At 41.2% G+C, this 23,884-nt stretch overlaps 1 pseudogene; it reads left to right on the top strand.

Moving 5' to 3' along the window:
* The first annotated feature begins 697 nt into the window (after window positions 1-697).
* On the top strand, window positions 698-22,569 carry LOC111868452 (annotated as a pseudogene).
* The last annotated feature ends 1,315 nt before the right edge of the window (window positions 22,570-23,884 follow it).

The raw sequence follows: 23,884 nt of genomic DNA, 5'->3' as shown, positions 1-23,884 counted from the left end.
GTATTGTATGCAATAAGTCATTCAATAGTCAGAGTAATCTGAGGATACATCAATGCATACATAGTGGTGAGCGGCCATTTACCTGTGATGTGTGTAATAAATCATTCATTTTGCAGCATGCTCTGAAGAGGCATCAGCTCATACATAGTGGGGAGAGACCATTTTGCTGTGACATGTGTAACAAGTCATTCACTCAGCAGTGTCATCTGAAGAAGCATCAGCTCAAACATAGTGGGGAGCGGCCATTTTGCTGTGATGTATGTAATAAGTCATTCAGTGATCAGAGTACTCTGAAGAAGCATCAGCGCATACATACTGGGGAAAGGCCATTTTGCTGTATTGTATGCAGTAAGTCATTCAGTAGTCAAAGTAATCTGAGGATACATCAATGCATACATAGTGGTGAGCGGCCATTTACCTGTGACGTGTGTAATAAATCATTCAGTTTGCAGCATACTCTGAAGAGGCATCAGCTAATACATAGTGGGGAGAGACCATTTTGCTGTGACATGTGTAACAAGTCATTCAATCAGCAGTGTCATCTGAAGAAGCATCAGCTGATACATAGTGGGGAGCGGCCATTTCGCTGCTGTGTTTGTAATAAGTCATTCAGTGAACAGTGTGATCTGAAGAGACATCAGCTCATACATAGTGGGGATCAGCCATTTTGCTGTGATGTATGTAATAAATCATTCAGTCTGCAGTATGCTCTGAAGAGACATCAGCGCATACATAGTGGGGAACGGCAATTTTGCTGTGACATATGTAATAAGTCATTCAATCAGCAGTGTCATCTGAAGACACATCAGCTCATACACAGTGGGGAGAGGCCATTTTGCTGTGATATATGCAATAAGTCATTCCGTCGCAACAGTAATCTGAAGGTACATCAGTGTATACACAGTGAGTGGCTATATCCCTGTGGCATGTGTTTTAAATCATTCAGTTCGCAGCGTACTCTGAAGAGGCATCAGATAATGCATAGTGGAGAGGAGCCATTTTGCTGTGATGTGTGTAATAAGTTGTTCAGTCAGCATTGTCATCTGAAAATGCATCAGCGTATACATCGCGGGGAATTGTCATTTTCCTGTGGTGTGTGTAATAAGTCTTTCCGTGAACGTAGTGCTCTGAAGAGGCATCAGCGTATACATAGTGGGGAGAGACCATTTTGCTGTGACATATGTAAGAAGTCATTCCGTCAGAAGTCTCATCTGAAGACGCATCAACTCATACATGGTGGGGAGAGGCCATTTTGTTGTGATGTGTGTAATAAGTCATTCCTTCTCCACTATGCTCTGAAGAGGCATCAGATAATACATAGTGGGGAGGGGCCATTTTGTTGTGATGTGTGTAATAAGCCATTCAATCAGCAGTGTCATCTGAAAAAGCATCAGCGTATACATAGCGGAGAGTGGCCATTTTGCTGTGGTGTCTGTAATAAGTCATTTAGTGAGCACAGTGCTTTGAAGAGGCATCAGATAATACATAGTGGGGAGAGGCCATTTTGCTGTGATGTGTGTAAGAAGTCATTCAGTCAGCAGTGTCATCTGAAAAAGCATCAGCGTATACATAGTGGAGAGCGGCCATTTTGCTGTGGTGTCTGTAATAAGTCATTTCGGGAGCCTAGTGCTCTGAAGAGACATCAGATCATACATAGTGGGGAGCGGCCATTTTGCTGTGGTGTCTGTAATAAGTCATTTCGGGAGCCTAGTGCTCTGAAGAGACATCAGATCATACATAGTGGGGAGAGGCCATTTTGCTGTGATGTGTGTAAGAAGTCATTCAGTCAGCAGTGTCATCTGAAAAAGCATCAGCGTATACATAGCGGAGAGCAGCCATTTTGCTGTGGTGTCTGTAATAAGTCATTTAGTGAGCACAGTGCTTTGAAGAGACATCAGGTCATACATAGTGGGGATCAGCCATTTTGTTGTGATGTGTGTAAGAAGTCATTCCATGAACAGAGTACCCTGAAAATGCATCAGCTCATACATATTGAGGAGCAGCCATTTTGCTGTGATGTATGTAATAAGTTATCAGAAGTGCCATCTGAAGAAGCATCAGTGCATACATAGTGGGGAGCAGCCATTTTGCTGTGACATGTGTAATAAGTCATTAATTCAGCATTGTCATCTGAAGACACATCAGCTCCTACATAATGGGGAGAGGCCATTTTGCTGTCATATATGCAATAAGTCATTCAATGGCCACAGTAATCTGAAGGCACATCGATGCATACATAGTGGGGAGTGGCCATCTATGGATTGGTCAGATGAACAGGAACTATGCTTTGCTGATCATGACAAACACAATATCATTCTGTGGGATACTTTGTATATTAATTACAGAAATAAACTTAAAATAGATATGTGTTCACTCTGCTTATGGATAAATATAGTGCTAAAGTGGATTGAACTGAAATGATTATGATGTGGTGTGTCATGTGATTCAAACAGAAAGTGGTTTGGGTGTGAGGCGCTTCTTCCTTAATTGTCTTAGAGGGGAACAGTCAACTGAGATCGTGTAGTAAGTTTAAATTGTAAGTATAATTTTAAAATTGTTTAGTTAAACTACACAATGTCATGAATATTATTAATTTGAATTAAGAAGTGAAATAATTAGAATATCACAACAGTAATAATTTTTAATTGTATTTAAATTCACTATATTTATATCCCCCCCCCCATTTACTTTACTGCCCCAGTGAAGAGCACGCAAGACGTAGATAATAGTTGGCCTCTGTTAGCAACAACCCCTGGCAACTGATAATTTCCATGCCAAAGAACACTTCCTTCATTCAACATAAAATATACCATACATTTCTCCCTCACTAACTTTGCACCAAATGCATGAACGGATTTAGAAGTTGCTCTGATTCTTGAAAAATGTGTGAAGACAGACCGAAGCTCTGACTACTGATTCAGCATTTTGTATGTTTAAAGAAGATAATGTGGACCGGATTCATATGGCTTAGGATAGGGGCTGTGAACATGGTACTTAATGGTAACGAATCCTTGCATTGCATTATGTGCAATTATTTATTGTGTAGATGAGCAACTGGTAGCTTCTATAGGAAGGTTCAGCTGTTTGGAGTTTGTTAATACAGTGCGTTCAACCTGGCAACACTGCTGAGCGGGAACAACATTTCTCACAGATTGCTGCTGTAACTGCCAGTAGCAGTTCAGCGCTCATTTCGCTATCGGCAGTTAGAGCAGCAATCTGTGAGAAATGTATCCAACCCATCCCAGGTTTCCTCAATGATTGAACGCCCTGTATTGATATTGCAGCTTTCAGAGATTGCCTTGAACTGACGTCTGTTAGCTGCGGGACCATGAAGCAACCCCACCAATGCACTTGGGGTTAATCGGCATTGACCCTGCAATGTCATGATTGTGAAAGACTAATTTTGTAGTATGACAGCTATCTCTGTGTCTAGAGTACAGAGCCTGAAACTGCAAAGTTTGGTGAATGATGAGTTGGCAATATATTTTTGGAAGGAAGTTATGCCTTAAGGTAGTATCTCGGCATTCCCGGGCATAACTGAGGAAAACCACGAAAAGGCCCATTCTGGGAGGTCGGTATGTAGATATTTTACATTTAATCCATTCGTCAAATAGAAATTGTGTAATCCTTTTTTCTGAAGGTATTAAATAAATCTGCTGCATGAAAATCCTGTACCCAAACATTGCGCCTGACTGCTGCACAATAAGTCTGGCTACTCACGCCGTATAATCTTGTGTTATGTTATGTATCTATACGCCAAGGCTGCGGGAGAGTCGCCATCTCTCGGCCAGCCTGTCAGTACTCCGTAATCGCAACAGACTTCTGGGAAATTATTTTAACAATTAAACACCTTTCAGTAATATTACTTACTAATAAGTAATGAAGTTCATGGAACTTTGTCAGTAATCATTAATGGAAGTTCTTACTTTGATTCCTCGCGTCCATCGTATTTCAGAAACCCAGTTAAATATGTAAACTTTACGTCACTGCGCAGCGAAACAGCCACTTGGTGCAGTCAGCACAGTAGAACGGGATGATCGGGATGATTGATGTACAAGGCAGTGTAGAGCAGCGTGGAAATGACGGACGGTAACAGATGAATGAGACATCGAGNTGGGGGGGGGGGGGAAATAAGAAACATGTAACCTGAAAGAAGATGTGTGAATCAGCGTTGATACTCTGAACATGATCTGGAAGCCTGTATCTGAACAGAGGGAGAAGAAAAGAATTATTGACATGTGCTTCATTCCGGAATATTCAGAGCTGCAAATTGCTATGATCTAAGTGTGTGATTGTGCGCGCGCCCGTCATTCTGTGTTTAGGAGCATGTTTTACAACGCTGTTGGTATGTATGCTACAGTGTTGATATTCTTTTTGTCGTGCTTATACATCACTTTAACAGCCATATTGGATGAGAAGAACTTTTATTATAATAATACAAAACAAAAACAAATGAATATAGATCACTATTACCAACTTGAACATTTTTACATTACTAGATTCTCAACATTCCTCCTTAATTTCAAAATGTTACAAACACATTTCTCATTTTCCTCCTTAATTTCAAAATCCTGTCAACATTATTTGCTGTTTTACAAAGTTAGTCAAATAACACTTAGCAATTTTGGCCTTCAGATTACAAAATTAGTACATGTAATTAAAATTTTCTCAGTCTTATCACAATAAGACTTATTTCTTCTTAAGTATAATAGCTCTAAATCTGATAAACTTCTCTGGTGATAGCGGTTGTTTTAAAATGTCTGCCACCTGTATTTCAGTTTTACAATATTTGATTGAGAACAGTTTCTCTTTCAATTGTTCACTTATGTAGTGATACCTAACGTCTATGTGCTTACTCCTACGCATTACTTGTCCAGATTCTATTAGCTTGATTGCACTCTGATTGTCGACACACAGTTCCGCTTCCACCCCTTTTCCTGTCAACTCCTATATAAACGTCTTTATAGATTTCAATTCTTTACAGCACTCAGCTGCTGCAATATATTCGGCCTTAGTGGTTGATAATGCGACTGTACTCTGTTTCCTAGAGCACCATGATATTGGGCCCCCTGACATCATAATTACATATCCCGTTACACTCTTCCTATCCTTTATATCCCCTGCATAATCAGCATCACTAAATGCTTCCAGTTTAACAGTCGGAGTCAGGTGAGGTATATTTTATTCCTGAATCTTGTGTACCTTTCACATACCTAAGGGTCCTTTTCACATTCTGAAGAGCTATTTTGTCAGGATTTTCTAAGGTTCGACTTTCCACATTTACAGTGAATGTCATGTCGGGTCTGGTTTTAGAAGTCGTATATAGCAGGCTTCCTTTGTGTCATGCTTACATTTCACTTAACAGCCATATTGGATGAGGAGAAGCTTCTTATTATAATACAAAACAAAAACAAATGAATATAGATCACTATTACCAAATTGAACATTTTTGCTTTACTAGATTCTCAACACAGAGTGGGTCCTGGGGGGTTTTGTTCTCAACATTACCAATGTATGGAAATACTGATGTTTTCCTCTGGGAGAGCATGTTGTTGCCATGATTCTACAGAATGTGTAACCTGAATAGGGGAACATACAAGGTTATAATGTGTGTAGGTGCAGTTGAATTTGATTGTCATTTGTTCTGCTTTATGTACAGTGTGCTTGTATGTGAGAGAGAGCATCATTTCTGTGAAACTGGATGGGGTCTTCTATTCATTCTGTCAGTATGACTGGGATGAAGGGGATGTTAAACTCTCACAGTGCTTCACTAGAGTTCACTTTGAACCCTTTTGCTTACCTTATATGAGGTGTTTCATTTACCTGCGATTTTGCCAGACCAGGCAGTAATTTATATACTAACTCATGGAACTGAGCCCTTCTGGAGGATCTGCCAATTCTGCAGCACTCAAGAATTTCCCAGCATTTTATGGAACCTGAACGTTCATTACCATGTTCCCTAGAGCCCTCCACTGGTCCCTATCCTGAGCCAGATTATCCAATCCACACCATCCCATCCTATCTCTCTAAGATCCATTCTAATATTGTCCATCCACCTACGCCTTGGTCTTCCCTGTGGTCTCTTTCCTTCTGGCTTTCCCACCAATATCCTATAAGCATTTCTCATCTCCCCCATTTGTGCTATATGACCTGCCCACCTCATCCTTCTTGACTTGATCATTCTAATTATACTTGGAGAAGAGTACAAATTATGAAGCTCCTCATTATGCAGTTTTCTCCAACCTCCTATCACTTCATCCCTCTTCGGTCCAAATATTCTTCTCAACACCCTGTTTTCAAACACCCTGAGTCTATGTTCCTCCCTTAATGTCAGAGACCAAGTTTCACACCCATACAGAACTACAGGCAAAATTATAGTTTTGTATATTCTAATTTTTATGTTTTTAGACAACAGATGAGAAGACAAAAGGTTCTGGACTGAATGGTAGCAAGCATTACCCGAGTTCAATCACCTCTTAATTTCCTCCTGAATCAGGTTTCGATCTGTTATCGTTGTTCCCAAATATCGGAACTGTGCCACATTTTCAAAACATCTGTTTACTATATTTATATCATGATTTTGCCCTGCATTTTGTTTGCAAGACAGAAACATGTACTTAGTTTTCTCTGTGTTTACTTCTAGACCAACCTTTTTACTTGCGTCAATTAAAGTTTGTGTGTTTTTCTTTATGGTATCTACATTATCACTCAGTAGATTCACATCATCAGTGTAGACCAACAGCTGATGTGTCCCGTTTAATTTCAGTCCCACCAACCAGGCAGTAATACGTGACAAAAATTATTTTCCTTTTAAGATGAATGTAAAACATATAGATCTTAACTTATCACTACTTGGTGAATGTAGCTACCATCTGAGATTCCATGGACAGATGTATACCGTTTTCTGCTCATTTCAACAGCACAGTTATGAGGAGTGAATGTCTTAGGATGTATATCTGTAGCAGTACGCATGTACAGTGTTTTTCACATATTTCTGTAGGTTGCAACAGTAATGAAGGTTCATATCATGGGTCCAAATTATGTCCCAGGAAAGGAAGAGGATCTGAATGAGATGGCAATCCCGTGGACTATTCTGATGATGGGGCGTTATGTTGAGGCCATAGCGGATGTCCCTACTGGTAAGCCTTGAGTAAATTTCCTTCTGAAGCTTCAGGTTCCCCGTTACACCACACTTCATCTCCACTGTGTAGTTTGCAAGTGCCAGAATATGTATAGGGGTAAATAAATGTCCCACTAGGAAGCGCCACATTGCATTGAATGTTTCGTGATGTGCCAAAAGTAATGGACACACTTAAACTTTGTTGATTTTGAGGAGCGGTGGACTTGTAGCTTGAAGGATTGAGTGTAATTTTCATCTGATTGTTTTCGTGATTACTGAGTAGTTTTTGCTTTGTAGGTAACATCTGTGGATTGGTGGGTGTGGATCAGTTTTTTGTCAAAACTGGTACCATCACAACATTCAAGGATGCTCATAATATGCGCGTATTGAAGTTCAGTGTGTCTCCTGTTGTGTGAGTCACTGTGACACCCAAGAATTCTGCTGACCTGCCAAAGCTGTTAGAAGGTGTGTGATTGGTCTTTTTGTGGCCCCAGTATACTGGTGTGTGCACAGAATTTCAGTATATTTTAGCTTTTACACATGGTTTGCATATTAGTAAATGTAATATGTGGTTCACATCTATTTCTGAGGTCATCCAAAATTATAACACTTCCAGTTTGGTATGTAGAGTGGATAAGTGCCAGTTCTTAAGTCTGGGGAAGGCTGCGCCATAGCTCAAGCAGTTAGTCACTGGCTTCCCACTGTGGCGGCCTGGGTTCGATCCCCGGGTCTGGTCAAGTGGGATTTGTGGTGGACAAAGTGGCGCTGGGGCATGTTTTCTCTGAGTACTTCGGTTTCCCCTGCCAATCTTCATTGCACCAATTGCTCCACAATCACCCTCACCTATCATCTGGGGCTGGTACAATAGGCCAGATGTGGCCGCAGTACAAGGGACTCAGTCCCACCTCACCAGCATTAAAAAAAAGTCTGAGTAAAAGAATCTGTCCAGCCAGGAAGCACTAGAGACCATCAGAATGTCTTGTGGTGTACTGAAAATAATGGGTACATTTAATATGCATCATACTCTGTTTATGCATGCATGTGCATATGTGAGAGGACAGTTTTGTGCTGATCAGAGTTTTCTCTATCCAGGTCTAAAGCATCTGGCCAAGTCCGATCCCATGGTGCAGTGTTTCAGGGATGAGTCTGGTCAACAAATCATTGCCGGTGCTGGTGAATTGCACTTGGAGATCTGTCTGAAGGAGAGCACACTGCTGGCACAGCAATGTTTTAATGCAGGACGTGTCAAGAGTGTCTTTGCATGTTGTTTTCCATAACTTTGCTGGGCTGGTGCCAAATGGGTTGTGAGATTTGATGTTTTTACAGAAGTGATTATGAATGTCACTGCTTTCTGAGGTGTGATGATGCAATGTATCTTCAGGTTAGAAGAGTTTCTATGCAGGCACTAAATATTGAGTCTCTCAAAATGATTGTGTTTGTTGAGAAAAGTGTACTCCTTGAATGGAAGGAAAGTAAACAATTTGAACCTCACACTAAAGAAAATATAATTTGAGGATGGTTGAGAGCAGAGTGTCAGGGAGAATATTTGGGCTCTGGAGAAAATCACATAATGAGCTTCATAATTTGTTATCTTCACTAAACATTGTTAGGATAGAGTCAAGGATGGGAGGGGTGGGGCATGTAATACATGGGAGAATCAGAAGTGCACAACATTTTTTTCAGAAGACATGAAAGGAAAGGCCCTCTTGGCATATTTAATAATAAGAGAACAATATTAAAAAGGAGCAGAAATATTGTGTGAGGTTTCAACTGCAATGATGTAGCTTAGAATAGGAACCTGATGTTGGGCACATGTGAACATGGCAATGACTCTCCAGGTGCCATAAATATCTTTGAGTAGTCAAGTGGCATAGCTACTCTAGAGACTGCCACGTGGGTTAGTGTGAGTGGGCAACAGAAGATGTTTCATGGCAAACTTTGATGTGTGCATTTCTCCCAGTAATGCTATGACTGCATGGTAGTGAAACTTCTCGAAAACCAAAGGAGAGAGTCTGGATAAGCTGTGATAGGAACTGGCTGGCCTTTGTTATCTGTGGTTTGAACTGAGTTGAGTGATTGTGGTTCTTTTTTTTTTTTATTAACATCATAAAAATGGTCGATACAGGGACTGTAAATTCAGTTTGTACTTAAGCATACCCATATTTTTGTTTCCAAATGAATGGGGAGGCCAATACTTAGCTTCGTGTTCATTTTATTCATATTGATGATTGCAGTACAATGTCTTTGTTGAGCTTCTGATGATGATCCCATACAGACCTGTTCTGAATTCTTATGAAGAACTGAAATTGTCCACTGAAGAAGCATAAGCAGAATTTTAGTTTTTCTTTGTAATGATTTTATAGTAAATATTTGTTTCTGAAAATTTACACGACAGATAAAAACCTTTGGTTCAGCATTTATCATTCCATTCACGTTACTGAAAATTATAGTTGACTAAGATATGTTAACATTGTTTGAGAAATGTTTTAGACCTCCCCCCCCCCTTCCCATTTTGATTATACAGTTTTCTTTCTAATTGAAGGTCAGTTTTTGAGTGGAAGCCATGGGAAAAAATATGAAGTTCTTGTGCTGGTTTAAATTTCAGAGTTTATTCACAGTGGCCAGCTGAAGATTGAAGAAGAAGAAATGCACTTAATACTGAAGAGATGCTCAGCATTCCTGCTTTCATGTGGTTTATTTTTGTCAGTAAATTACAGGATTTCAAGTTCTTATCATCTATTTTCCTGGATTTGGAAGGCCATGCCTGCATTCCACTTAAGAAATCTGATCCAGTTGTATCATATCGTGAGACAGGATCAAGGGAGTTTTACCAGGTATGTCTGTCCAAATCTGCGAACAAACACAATTGTCTCTTCATGAGGGCACAGCCCATGCCTTATGGGCTAGCTGAGGACATTGAGAGTGTAAGTAGAAGATAATGAGAAGGGTTGAGCCTAGAATATGTACCTTGATGTGTTGTATTTTGCTAACACGGAGGGGTGAAACCACATGATGACTTCAAGGCACGAGCTCACTACTTGGGTGAGAAATAAGAGTATGATGTCGCAGAAGCCCGTAAGATCTGGGCTTTCGGACCAGGTGGCAGAGGTCCCAGTCTTCTCCTTGACTGTACAAAGGGAGTCCAGTACTTCAATGAAGTCAAAGACTCTATTGTGGCAGGATTCCAGTGGGTCACCAAAGAGGTAATTGGTTAATGTTGCACAGTGAGTTGTAAGTGTTAACACTGTTTTGAGTTCCTGTGAAATTTGTACTTCTGTTAACATGGTAGTCATTCAAAGAATTTGTTATAGGCAAAAAGACGTACCAGTATCTGTTCAGAATGTCTAAATTAGCAGTTATATTTAATATTATTTGGGTAGTAGTGGGACCTCGCTGTACAGTTTTATTCTCTGGTATGTTGCATCAGCATTTGAATTTGTTTGGTAAGGAGACCTGGACCTTCTAACAAATTAATTTTCTTTATGCTACAAGCCGGAAGGTCACAGGTTCAAGTCCCGAATGAGGTCATTGAATTTTTTTCAGTTGACCTAATCCTTCCAGCTACACTATGGCCTTGGGGTTGACTTAGCCTCTAACACAAATGAGTACCAGGAATTAATTAAATAATTTACCTGGGGAGTAAAGCGCAGCCGGCATGTAAGGCTGACAACCTTACCACCATCTTTGAGCCGATTGTCTAGATAACGTGGGACCCTCAACGTCTTACAACCCTATGGGCCTTCATGGCCTAGTACAGGGACAGCTTTACTTTTCTTTAGTATTTAAATATTCTGTTCTCTCTTATGTAGTGGTCAGAGTTCCTGGCTACAGATCCAGAGGTCCGGGTTCGATTCCCGGCGCTATCAGATTTTCTGAGAAGTAGTGGGTCTGTAACGGAGTCCACTCAGCCTCGTGAGGATAACTTAGGAGCTATTTCAAGAATTTAGTGGCTCTGGTCTAGAAAACCGAAATTAACGGCTGTGGGGATTTTTTGCTCTGACCACGTGATACCCTCTAGCCACTAAAGTTGGCACTGACTTTGCCCACAAACGGCAGTCGCTTGGTTGGTATAGTTCACTTGTGGACTAAAACCACAGTTTGTTTTCTGTTTGTTTTTGTATTTACAACTACAAAGAGGAATTGGAAAAGAATGCTAGATCAAACACTTAATTTCTAACCTGTAAGCAGTGAAGAAATAAAAAAAAAGATCTTTTATGATTTTGGTTGGAATATGTTGCTATGACATTTCTCCACTTTAAAGGAATTAAAAACAAAATATTCTAAGTTCTGATCCTTTCTGTCTACATAAGAATGTCTTCTGTGTTTACTGCCAACATTGTTAATAACAAAGAAGAAAAACTGATGGACTGTTGACATATATTAAAACCTGTTTGATGTCCCTCAAATTTTAACCAGTTTCATTCTGAGGAGGTTGGTTATGTATCATTTTGGTTCAAAGTAATTGCGCCATTATTTATAGAGAGTACTGGCTGGGGAGAATATGCGTGCTGTTCGGTTCAACATTTATGATTTGACATTGCACACAGATGCCGTCAACATAAATGATGGTCAAATCATTCCCACAAGTTGACACTGTATGTTTGCCTGCATCCTCACAGCTCAGCCTTGACTAATGGAACCAATATACTTATGCGAGATTCAGGTAAGCAAGAATTCAGTTACTCTTAAGAACTTCAGCCTGATACTGAAATTATACTGAACTTTTCATTGAATCAAGTTATCCCAGGTGAAAATGACTCACCTAAGAGGTGCTTAGTACAAATCTCAGCTGGGATACTGGCTATTCTGGCCGAATTTTTTGTTATTTTCCTTACTCCTTCCAGGTAAATGCTGAAATGGTATACAGGTATAGGCCACAATCACTTCCACCTACATCACAATTTGTCCATCATCCTACCATTCATTGTTATAGTCAAGGTGAAAAAAGTAAAGCTATCCCTGTAATAGGCCCATGAAGGCTAATAGGGTTGTGAGACATTGAGGCTCCCAATTTTTTCTCTGGGCAGTCGGCTCACTGATGGTAAGGTTGTCAGCCTTATGCACTGGCTGACTTTTAACCCCAGGAAGATACTTGGTACTCATTTCTGTTGGAGGCTGAGTTGACCCCAGGGCCACAGTGCAGCTGGAAGGATTATGTAAATTGAAAAAATTCACCTAATCAAGACTTGAACCTGTGACCTTCCAGCTTGTAGCATATTGCCTCAACCAACTACGCTGCCGCGTGCCCCCCATAGTGTCATAAATTCACTGGATAAGAAAGGAACCTGGAACTTGTAAAATATTGAAAGATTGTAGGTGTAAATACTGATGTATGCTTGGATTCACATACAGGCAATTAGACAGGTTAAGTAAAGTAAAAAAGTAAAGCTATCCCTGTACCAGGCCGTGAAGTCCCATAGGGTTGTGAGACGTTGAGGGTCCCACATTATCTAGACAGTTGGCTCAAAGATGGCGGTAAGGTTGTCAGCCTTACGCGCCAGCTGCACTTTACTCCCCAGGAAAATTATTTAATTAATTCCTGGTACTCATTTCTGTTAGAGGCTGAGTGAACCCCAGAGCCATAGTGCAACTGGAAGGATTAGGCCAATTGAAAAAAATCCAGTGATCTCATCGGGACTTGAACCCATGACCTTCCGGCTTGTAGCATAGCCCTTCAACCAGCTATGCTAGGCAGGTTAAGAGTACTGTTAATTTAAGATCTCAATGCTTTGTATTCCAGTGCCCAGAAGTTGCTGTTGGCGTTATCTGTGGTGTATTGAATAGACGATGAGGATATTTAATTGAAAAAATTCCGGTGGCTGGCACACCGATGTACGTAGTTAAAGCATACCTGCCTGTGAACAAGTCATTTGGTAAGCATGATGCAGTTACATTTATTGGGAAAATGCTGTGTTTGTGTTGTATGAATTCTGTTTGAGCATATAGTAAACTACTTGATCAGTGACAGCATGGAAAGAAGCCTGTGTTGAAAGTATATGTGCTAGAATCTTGATGCAGCGGAAGTGAGTTGAAATATTGTTCTACATTCAGTTCCCTATGCAAAGAAGTATTTATTATATTCTTACAGGTTCTAGTCTTAAAAATTTCACTAATATAATATTTCCTAACAGACTTAATTATCGATGATGAGCATTTCCATGAAAAGTTATTTAAAACTGAACTCCAATACTTGAGTCTGCAAGCAAACTATACTGAACAAGCGACCACCACTTGTCAACAAAGTTAGTGCCAATTTAGTGGGTAGGGGGTGTCACATGGGCAACACAATGAATCCTCACAGCCGTTAATTTTGGTTCTCTAAACCGGAGCCGCTATTTCCTTTAAATAGCTCCTCAGTTATCATGAGGCTGAATGGACCCTGTTCCAGACCCACTACTTCTTGAAAAATCTTGTAGCGCCGGGAATCGAACCCAGGACCTCTGAATCTGTAGCCAGGACCTCTGACCACTAGACCACAGAGGCGGTCCATGAAAAGTTATAACTGTGCAAAATCTAACTTAATGTATAAATTACATTAAGTGAATCTTTAAATTCAATGTAGAAAAGTATTGATGCAAAGTGCAACACTTCTCTGCAAAGGAATGTCAGTTATCTATCTGCTTGAGGTTCAGGTGTTTTTCATTGGTTTAAGAAACTTGACTGTGACCTCTCACGTTTATTACCATTGCTAGCTGTATTTACATGTTACTAATGACATTTAAATTGTGTGCCACCACTAGGCTTCACAGCAGATCTGCGCAAAAATACAGGCAGACAAGCATTCCCACAGTGTGTGTTTGATCACTGGGAAGTTGTGTCTGGGGATCCATTAGAACCTGGCACCAAACCGAATGTTACTGTACAGGTATGCAAACAATAGTTCACATACTGCAGTACTATAAAAACAATGGCTCCTCCACAACAGTTGTTTGATATATCAGGTGTTAGAAATGACATTGCTGTTAAGTCTCATAAAAGCCATGGAAAGTTTAGAAGGAACAATTAATTTTGGTGGGTATCGCATAAGTGTTTAATGCTGTTAAATTCCAAAATTACTTGGGTGAATGTTACATGATGCTAAGATAATGCCTGAATTATTAAACTATACATTGTATATTGCATAGAAATATTTGTGTGTGTGCCATCTTAGTTCTTGAATTGAGATGCTTCGTTTACAGAAATACAGTATCTTTATCTATCAGTACTTTCTTGTTTTGTGTTGAGCTTCTGGTGATAATTTGTTTGTATTCAGAGACCTGTTCTGAGTAACTGATGAACCAGAATGGCCAACTGAGGCAGCTGCTGAGATAAATTTTGATGTAAGTTTGACATCTTTCACCTTACAAGGTTTCACACCTGTACTGCAATACTAAAAACTTGAATGAATGAATGACTGTATAAGGGGTGGGCCTTCTTGGCCCTTGCATTGTGACCACAGTGATCTATTGTGCCTCCTCTTTTGATTATCCCCTCAACAATTCTGCACTTCGAATGAAGCATAGGATCTTGTACGTGGGGATGTCGAAATAGTCACTTGGTCCCATAAAATATTGACCCAAGTGGCACAATCTTAAATAAGCATAAATAATTAAATAAATTTGCACAGGATATGTGTGGCTGTTTCGTTTTCTTCTTGACACCTCTCACAAGTTGGACTGTTACTTAGTCCCAATTTGGAGAGGTGTCCTTTGAGGTGACAGTGTCCTGTAAGTAGCCCTACCACCCATCGTAGTTGGTTCCTGTTTAATTTCAACAGTTCCTTTGCTCGTTTAGTAGAGGGTCCTCGTATGAGTCCCTTTGCTTGCCTGAGTCAAGTTAAGGATCCCCAGTATTTATTGTGACTCATATTTGTCCAGTCCCTGCTTGCCTGTCTGGCAACACCTATAGGGATGCCACAGGCTGGTTCACGTCCTATGAACAGATGTTCAGCTCCAATCTTAGGTAATTAATCTGTTGTTTCATATCCAGCAATACCCTCATGCGCCAGCACCCATATCAGTTGTACCCTGTTATGTTTGGCCAGTTCCATGAGAGTTCGTTGGCAATCTCAGACCAATTTTGATTTGATCTGGTGTTTGTCAAGCACTTTAAATGCATCTTGGCTGTCAGATAGAATGTATGTGTAAATGTTCCTATTTCTGTAGTTTCTATCTAGATTCTCCATAATATGTGCCTTAATGGCATATACTTCTGCCTGGAATACTGTTGTATACTGCCCAAGGCTGAAACTAAGTTTCCACCTCATGCCATAGCAGAACACACCAGCTCCAGTGCCCTTATTAATCTTGGAAACATCTGTATACCAGATCAGTCCCCCTTTTATATCGGGCCGAAACCCGTCTTTCCATTCACTCCTATCAGGAAATATGACTGTGAATGGTTTTTCATATACATGTCTCAGTATCATTTTGTCAGACCCCATTTGAATATGGGTTCTTTTTTCATGTCCTGAGTTATGTATGCATGTCCGAAACTATCGGATTTAGGTTTCCATTGGTCACTGCACTGGATACAGTAGATTCCTGCTCTGGCCTCTGCCTCCAACTGTAGATGCAGTGGGGGGAGTCCAAGGAGTGTCTCCAGTGCAGCTGTTGGATATGCTCGAGTTGCTCCTGTGATACCCAAGCAAGCCAACTTTGCAATTTGCTAAGTTCTGCCTTGCTCATCTTGAATTTAACTCTGGGCCACCATACTGTGACACCATAAGTAATTATAGGTCTCACAACTGCAGTATATATCCAACATACAATGTGTGGCTGCAGTCCCCAAGTTTTACCAAACATGCCCCTGCATGTCCAAAAAGCCTTATAGGCTTTGTTAATGACTTTGTCCAGCTGCTTTTTCCATGTCAGTCCCTTGTCTAATATTAGACCAAGGTACTTGACATCGCTGGAGAGCTGGATCGTCTTATGGAAGAGGGTCAGTCCTTAAGGCCCTTTATATTTCTCTTCCTGGTAAACGTTATAATTACCGTCTTATTGGGATTGATGGAAAGGCTTGTTCTTTCATGCCATCGTTGGACCGTGTACAGAGCTGTTTGAAGACACTCTGATACTGTAGAAATGAATTTCCATTTATGAGGATTGCTATATCATCAGCATGTCCTACTGTATAATACCCATCTTCATTAAGTCTCCACAGGAGATCGTCAACAAAAAGGATCCACAGCAGAGGTGAAAGGACGCCCCCTTGTGGACATCCCCTAGATGCGGACACCCCCAGGGTCTCTCTGATAGTGTGGCAGCTATGGTTCTGCTTTCCAGCATAGCACTGATCCATCTGCATATTGCAAGCTCTGTGCCATGCTTTCCAGCGGCCTGTTTGATTATATCAAATGAGGTTCTATCGAAAGCTCCCTCTATGTCAAGGAATGCTCCTAAGGCAATATCCTTGTGTTCAATCGCACTTTCTATGCGTGTTACCACATTATGTAGTGCGCTTTCAGTAGATTTACCTGTTTGGTAGGCATGCTGGTTTTGGTGTAGAGGAAATGTCCTCAACGCCCCGTCCCTGATATACCTATCTACTATTTTCTCAATCATTTTCAAAAGGAAAAATGACAGGCTGATAGGACAATAAGCCTTAGCCTCGGTGTAATCTAGTTTCCTGGGCTTTGGGATAAATGTCACCTTAATTTGCCTCCATGCCATTGGGATAAAACCATATGCCATGCAGGCTCTATATATGCGGCATAGGTGTGAAACTAAGAGTCCTGCCACATGCTGCAAAAGTGCCAGTACAATTCCATCTGTTACCGCTGACTTAAAAGGTCTAAATGTATTGAGTGCCCATCTCATTTTTGCTTGGTTAATTATGACTTTGGCCAGGTTCCAGTCTATTCTGTTCGTCTTGCTTTTTCAAGTGTCCAGGTTTTGCTGACCCTATCCATTGTCCAAATTATCAATCAATTTTGAATCAGGAAAGTGAACCCTGAATAATTCATTCAGTGTCTCCCTTCCTGTTAGAGTATACTGCCCGTTAGGCAGCGTAATCGTGCTGACCTTGGTGGTCGCCTGTTTTTCCATGATTCTCATGAGTCTGGCACTGCCTCATACATCATTGATCTCCTGGCAGTGCCTCCTCCATGAGGATAGCTTGACTTTCCTTATTTCTTTGATGTAACAGGTAAGGGCTTCCTTATATGTGTCCCACTGCCCTGTTCTTTTAGCTGTATTAAACAACCTTCTCATTTTGTTTCTAAGCCCACTGAGCTGTTTATTCCATCAAGGCACTCTCCTTGGTTCATGAGTGGTCCTAGCCGGACAATTCCTATTAAAGGATGAGATAATAGCCTGTTGTAACTGGTCAATAGACCGATCAACATCCTTTATTGTGTGTATATTTCGCGAGATAGTCTCCCAATTTACCTTTAGGTCGTCTTTGTAAGACTCCCAATTGGTTCTCTTAGGATTCCTATAAGTAGCATGATCTACTGTAATGTTACCTATCTGTGATCCGATATGGACGGCTCATCAGATACATGCCAATTACTGATCAGGTTTCCTATTTTATTGGTCCTTAGTGTCAAGTCAATAACCTCCTGCCTATTGCAAACCACAAAGGTAGGCTCATTACCTTGGTTTAGAATATTAAGGTTCTAACTCACCAAATATTCCATGAGGCGTTCTCCTCTTGGGTTGATGTCAATGCTTCACCACAGTATGTGGTGTGCATTGGCATCACACCCAATAATGAGCTGCTTTTTCCTAAGGTGGCAATATTTAACGATGTCCCTCACTTCTTTGGAAGGTGGTGGTTCATCCAAGTCATATGGAAGGTAGGCTGAAGTGATGATGAGCTCCTCACAGCCTCCGCCCAATGGATATGTCATCCTCACCGTTGTTGTGTCTGTGGAACAGAACTCAAGCAAGGGTAAAGCATTAACATGATTATTAACATAAATGCATGATCTCACGTTTTCTTCAGGTGCCACGGAGTAGATTGTTCCCCCTGAATTCGTTAAGCCTCCTATTTGGCCCCTATATATCCAAGGTTCCTGAATAAGTGCTATGTATACTTTTCCTTCAGCAAGTTGTCGACATAAAATTGCCATAGCAGCCTTGCTGTGGTGTAGATTAATCTGAATGAATCTTATTTTATGTGTTAATGTCATGTGTGTGTGTATGTATGCTGTATGTTCATTCTGCAATGCTAGGAAAGGTGTCCTCCTAAATACCTTCTTCTACAGCCTCTTTTACTTTATCAGACCTGGTTTCTTCCGAAGGAGGTCCCTTATCTGGTAAGGTCGTGTTGACGATAGGAGGGACAAGTCTTCTTCTCATCAGATATTCTCTTCTGATCAACTGAGGGAGTGATACATCATCCCCTTCCACCTCAGAGACCGAGTTGGATGATACTGTATCTGACACAGGTTCTGGCCGGCGCTGATCCTCAGGATCATTGAACACCTTAACAGTCCCCTGTGAGAGTCCTGTGCATTCCTCTGTATATTTGTATGGGAGTCCCGGTCTATGAATGAGATAAGCCTTTTGCCTTTCGACTCAGATCACTTATCTAGTACCCTCCAGTTCTCCATATGAAGTCCTAGATTGAGGTCTGCAATCCATTTCAGCAGCTCTTTCTGATTCTGGGCAACTTTGTCCCTAATCCAGAGAGCCACATTAACAGGCTTGGGCAGGTTCCTGGCATCAGTAGCCTTCAGCCTGGCCCCTGATTCTAGCCTGTGGTTATCAGTGGCTTTGGTGAGCCATTGACCAGATTGATGGTTGGCACATGCATAAATAAGTGAACCTCCCAGTAATCTATAGGATTTCAGGTGTGGTAGTTCTCCTTTGGAGTCCTACATAACACCTCTCCCAGTGCTTCCAGAATAAAATTCTGGTCATCTTCGGTAAGCTTGTCCTCAGAATAAGTTTCCTTGAAGATAGCTACCTTTATTTTGATCAGAGCCTCCTTGTAAGTCCCTGGGCCTTTTTGGAGTTATGGCCATTTCTTTAGGGGTACTACCCTCCGACCTTGGCCTCTTAAAGGTAGTGGTGGGGGTTTCTCCCTGCTTGGACGAGCCTGCACTTCCTGGTTGCTGACTCCCCCCAGTTCCTGCTGTGCTTGCTCCAGCTCTTGCCTTTTTCAACTTCGTCTGGCGCATCCAGACAAGGCTTTTTTTCGCTAGACAGGGTTCACCTACTCCAGAGACTAGGTGTCCCAATCCTTGTCCTACTGCAGGTATGCTAGATGTGCTAGCCCCTTATAGTGGTATGTCAGTACTACTGAATCCACATAGAGTTTTTGGTTTTGCCTCAGGAAGGTTCTGAACCACTGGTTCGACCCTGCCTTTGGTTGAAAATTCAAAAGCAGTTTCACTGGCTGCACTTGGGTCCCCTAGTGGTTCACAAGAGCTTCCAGCACCTGCTGAAGCATCTCATAGGTATCCCCTTGGAGGCGAGTCCCTCTTCAGTTTAAGGTCCTTACGACCGGTTTTGTTTTCAGTTCCTTTCATTTTGGTTCCACGAGTTTTGGGGATTTAAAATGTCACCAACCGCAGCGCCCCATATGGGTGGAAGGCATAAATACAATGGGGTGCTGCCTGGTGCCCCGAGGGGATCGTTCAAGACACTGGCTAATTTCCACTCGTGTCATGCAGCCCTCAGCACAATGCCTCACACTTTGGCTTAGATGGTCTGGTCCTGTTGAATGAAAATTTTGCAAGCCTCCAGGACCCAGAGTGCCTGTTTGGGGGGGGGGTATCCCAGATGATTAATGGGAATGCGACACTAGTTAGTCATGAGGGTGTGACCAGGGCACGTTACATGAAAAAGTCGCCCCTGAGGATAGATTATGCGCTCCCCCATTCCCACCCCTCCACATGGGTTGGTCAAACAATTTTAGTGTTGAGCCCTAAGGCTTGCAGCGCCTATCGGTACTCTAGGGAGACAACTGAAATAGCCAAAACTACCCCATAGTAGAGCTCTCCCGCATTCGTCCTGGGTACACCGTAGTCACACCCAAGAGTCATTATGCCGTTGCGTGGGAGGTTCTGGTCATATAGCCATCGCCCTTTATGGAAACTCAGATACCAGCCTTGGAAGGTCATACTGATCCAGATCCCCAAGACTGTCGTTGCCCGGCGGGACCACAAGGAGGTGTCCCAACGCATCCCTGGTCCATGATACTTCCCCACCAAAGACACAGCCGTGGCTCAGCCAACCTCACCGAGGATGGCGTTATTACCACCACTGCCATTATAAAAGCTTAGAACAGAGTCTGAATTTCTTAATCCATTTCATTGTTTCTGTATATACCAATTCATTTATGGTATAATTCCAGAGACATCCAGAAGATTTATGTTTCACAGTTTGACACTAGACTGAAATGAGAACTCTTAATGTACGAGGGTGAGTCAAATGAAAACCTTAAATTTGTAATAAAAAATTGAAATTTCGCGCAATTTTCCTGTAAGTTGGTAGGCGTGCTACAAACAGCGTGCAGAATGGCCTGTATGTTTCAGCTTAGTGCAAATGCATGAACAGCATCACAGGACCGTATAAGATGGGTGCCCCACTTGAGACTTGCACCAGGGAAGAACAGCATTCTGTTATTCGGTTTTTGTGTAGTGAAGGTGTGAAACCTATTGAAATTTATCAAAGACTGAAGTTTCAGTATGGTGATGCATGTTTATCACATCAGCAAGTGTACAAATGGAGTAGGAAGTTTGCAAATGGTGTGACTTCAGTGGAAGATGCTCCTCGTCTGGGTTAGGCACATCGAATTGTGACTCCAGAGAACATTGCAGCAGTTGAAGCCATAGTGAAGGAAAACCGCCGAGTGACATTGAATGAAATTGTAGCAAGTTTAAACATTAGAGGTACTAAAGGAATTCATGCACTTTGTAAGCGCTGGAGGACTTGCATTGAGCATGGGGGAGATTATGTTGAAAAGTGATACAGCTTTGTACCACTTGTGCACAATAAATAATACTCAAAAAATATTTAAGGTTTTCATTTGACTCACCTGCGTATTTTATATTTTTGTTGTTATACTCCATTACTGAACAGTGGTATAAGTGTTTCTGTTTTATGCTGATGAATTTTTAGTACACTTCATAGCATTTAAACAATTTCATTTGTGAAGCACTTGATCTTTGGTTGAACTTCTTTCCATTTTAAGTTACATATAGGAAGTCCGCGCCATAGCTCAAGTGTATAGTCGCTGGCTTCCCACCGCGGCAGCCCGGGTTCGATCCCTGGTCTGGTGAAATGGGATTTGTGGTGGCGCTGGGGCAGGTTTTCTCCAAGTACTTCGGCTTCCTCTGCCAATCTTCAGTCCACCAATTGCTCCACAATCACCCTCACCTATCATCTGGGGCTGGTACAATAGGCCAGAAGTGGCCGCAGTACAAGGGACTTAGTCCCACCCCACTAGCAATAAAAAAGAATACATATATGAATGGAATAAAGTCGAGTTTCATGTTGATTTTATGGCTCTTTTACCTGCTTAACTTGGAGATGTGAATTCATTGTGAAGAGTGCATTTTTCGTTGTTCTGCAGGAAATGCGCAAGAGGAAGGAGCTAAAAGTAGGTGTACCAGATCTTACACAATACTTGGACAAATTATGATGTATGAAGTTAGGTAAGGTGTAAAGCTCAAGCAATTAGTCCCTGGCTTCCACCGCAGCAGCCCAGGTCTGGTTATGTGACATTTGTGGTGTGCAAAGTGGCGCTGGGGCAGGTATTCTCCTAGTACTTTGGTTTCCCCTGCCACTCTTCATTCCGCCAGTTGCTCCACCATCACCATCATCATGTGAGGCTGGTATGATAGGCAAGTAGTGGACACAATATCAAGTGGACTGACCCCACTAGGTGAGGTGTACAGGTATTTAATTAATTAATTAGTTAATTTAATTGATATTTAATTAATTAAATTTATTGACATGACATAAAAGTAGTATAGAGTATCACACATGTGAATGTGTGATACTGTGAAATGTAAGGTTACTATTTTGTATGAATGCATCATGCCTGCTTTATTGTTATCTACACCACTGGTTTTATTTGAAGATGAATTGACTATGTTTTATATCTGCAAAAGGAGTTACACACTAGAAGTTTATAAATGATGTAATTTATTTTTATTTGAGGTTCAGTTGAATATGTTTTACATCTACAAAAGGAGTTATACAATAGAAGTTTATAAATGATGTATGAGAAGATAGGTGAGGTGTACACAGTATTCAATTACAAAATAAACTTAATTGCCACATTTGGAATTTATTCACATGACTGAACAGGAGTAAGGGATGGAAGAAGAGGATGCAAACATCAATTTTAAATGTGGGTTGTGATACATTCACATGTGTGATGCTGTGAAATGTAAGGTTAGTATCTAGTATGCATGCATCATTCCTCCTTTATTGTGTAAAGATCTACACCACTTGTATTATTTGAAGATGTGTTGAGATGTTCTACATCTGTCAAAGGGCTACAGAATAAAAACAAAAACAGTTTATGGTGCTTTATCTCTCATTCCATATCCCTTGTAATTTCTATTACCTAATGCACTAGTATGGCCGGCCATTCTCTTGTACCTGTATGAAGGCGCTAATTACACTCATTTGTGCACAGTGGATTTGGTGAAGTCTAACTCAGATATGGATGGGCCGTTTTGTCATCTGAGGTATTCTCATGATGCTGTGCAGAGAAACGTGTCACCATCATCTTTAGGGTCAAAGAGTAAGCCAAGCAGGCAGCAAGCACAGCTTTGTGTTCGTTTCTTTTGTAACACTATTTGGTGGTGATGGTTAGAAATATTGGTTGACTTCCAACAAACTGGACTTTCAACAAACTGCACAATTTTATTTCACAGAAAATTCACTTCATAACCTGAAAACCTGCTGAGTTGATTGTTAGTGATAGGCATACAGTATATCACCCTTCCTCCCACAGTGCTGCTGCAATTAATGCCTCCCTATTGGCATAATTTACAAGTGTGTCCTGGAGGCCAGGTATAAAACCACAGATGGTGTGTGACTAACCCATGAGGATGATTACAGTGCCTGGTTTTCATCATGTCTTTCAGTACCACCTACTGAATATAGGAGTAAGATTAACATCAGAAGGCTATTGCCAGTTAATCTAGATGCAGCTGACTTTGCAGAGTTCCCATGAAATGGTGGTCCTTGCTCTTCAAACCATGCCCACATAGCAGCGCTATTCATATTCGGGGGGGGGTATTGAATTCCAAGCTTCGTGTTGTTCGCATTTTGTACTGGAACTTCTACTGATCCTCGTGGAATGCCTGTTGTAACCCTTATCTAGACTACGACGTTGCTTTTACCAATCACCACTCATATTATAACCAAGATCCACTTGGCCCGGTTATAGTTGTACTGATAAGGATGCTTGTGGGAGTTAGAAGCTTGTTGGGAGCTAAGGTATGATTACTACAGTAGTTAAAAATATATGTGTCAGGTAAATTGGCTAGCTGTTCAGTTGATAAAGCAGAAGCCTCCCATCAAGGCTTTGACAGGCCTCATTCTAGCCAGGCAATAATGAATACTGCACCATACAACATGAAGACCATTGAAATTAGATGAGTACAATAAATTATTTCTTCTACATAATGAAATCTCTGTTTGGCTTGCAATCAGCTGCCTGTACTGCATATATTATATGGCACGGTATTGCTTACATTTACATGTGTCAGTCACACCCCTCGCCAAGGTTCGATCTCATGTGTTCGGCACTCCGTTGCTTCGGGAATGCTCTTTATACGCTGGTAACTAGTTTCTTCTCATCCGTTGTTACTCA

This window comes from Cryptotermes secundus, unplaced genomic scaffold (assembly GCF_002891405.2).
Source record: "Cryptotermes secundus unplaced genomic scaffold, Csec_1.0 scaffold255, whole genome shotgun sequence".
In the NCBI taxonomy this organism is placed as follows: domain Eukaryota; kingdom Metazoa; phylum Arthropoda; class Insecta; order Blattodea; family Kalotermitidae; genus Cryptotermes; species Cryptotermes secundus.
This window is presented reverse-complemented; position numbering and strand designations above follow the sequence as displayed.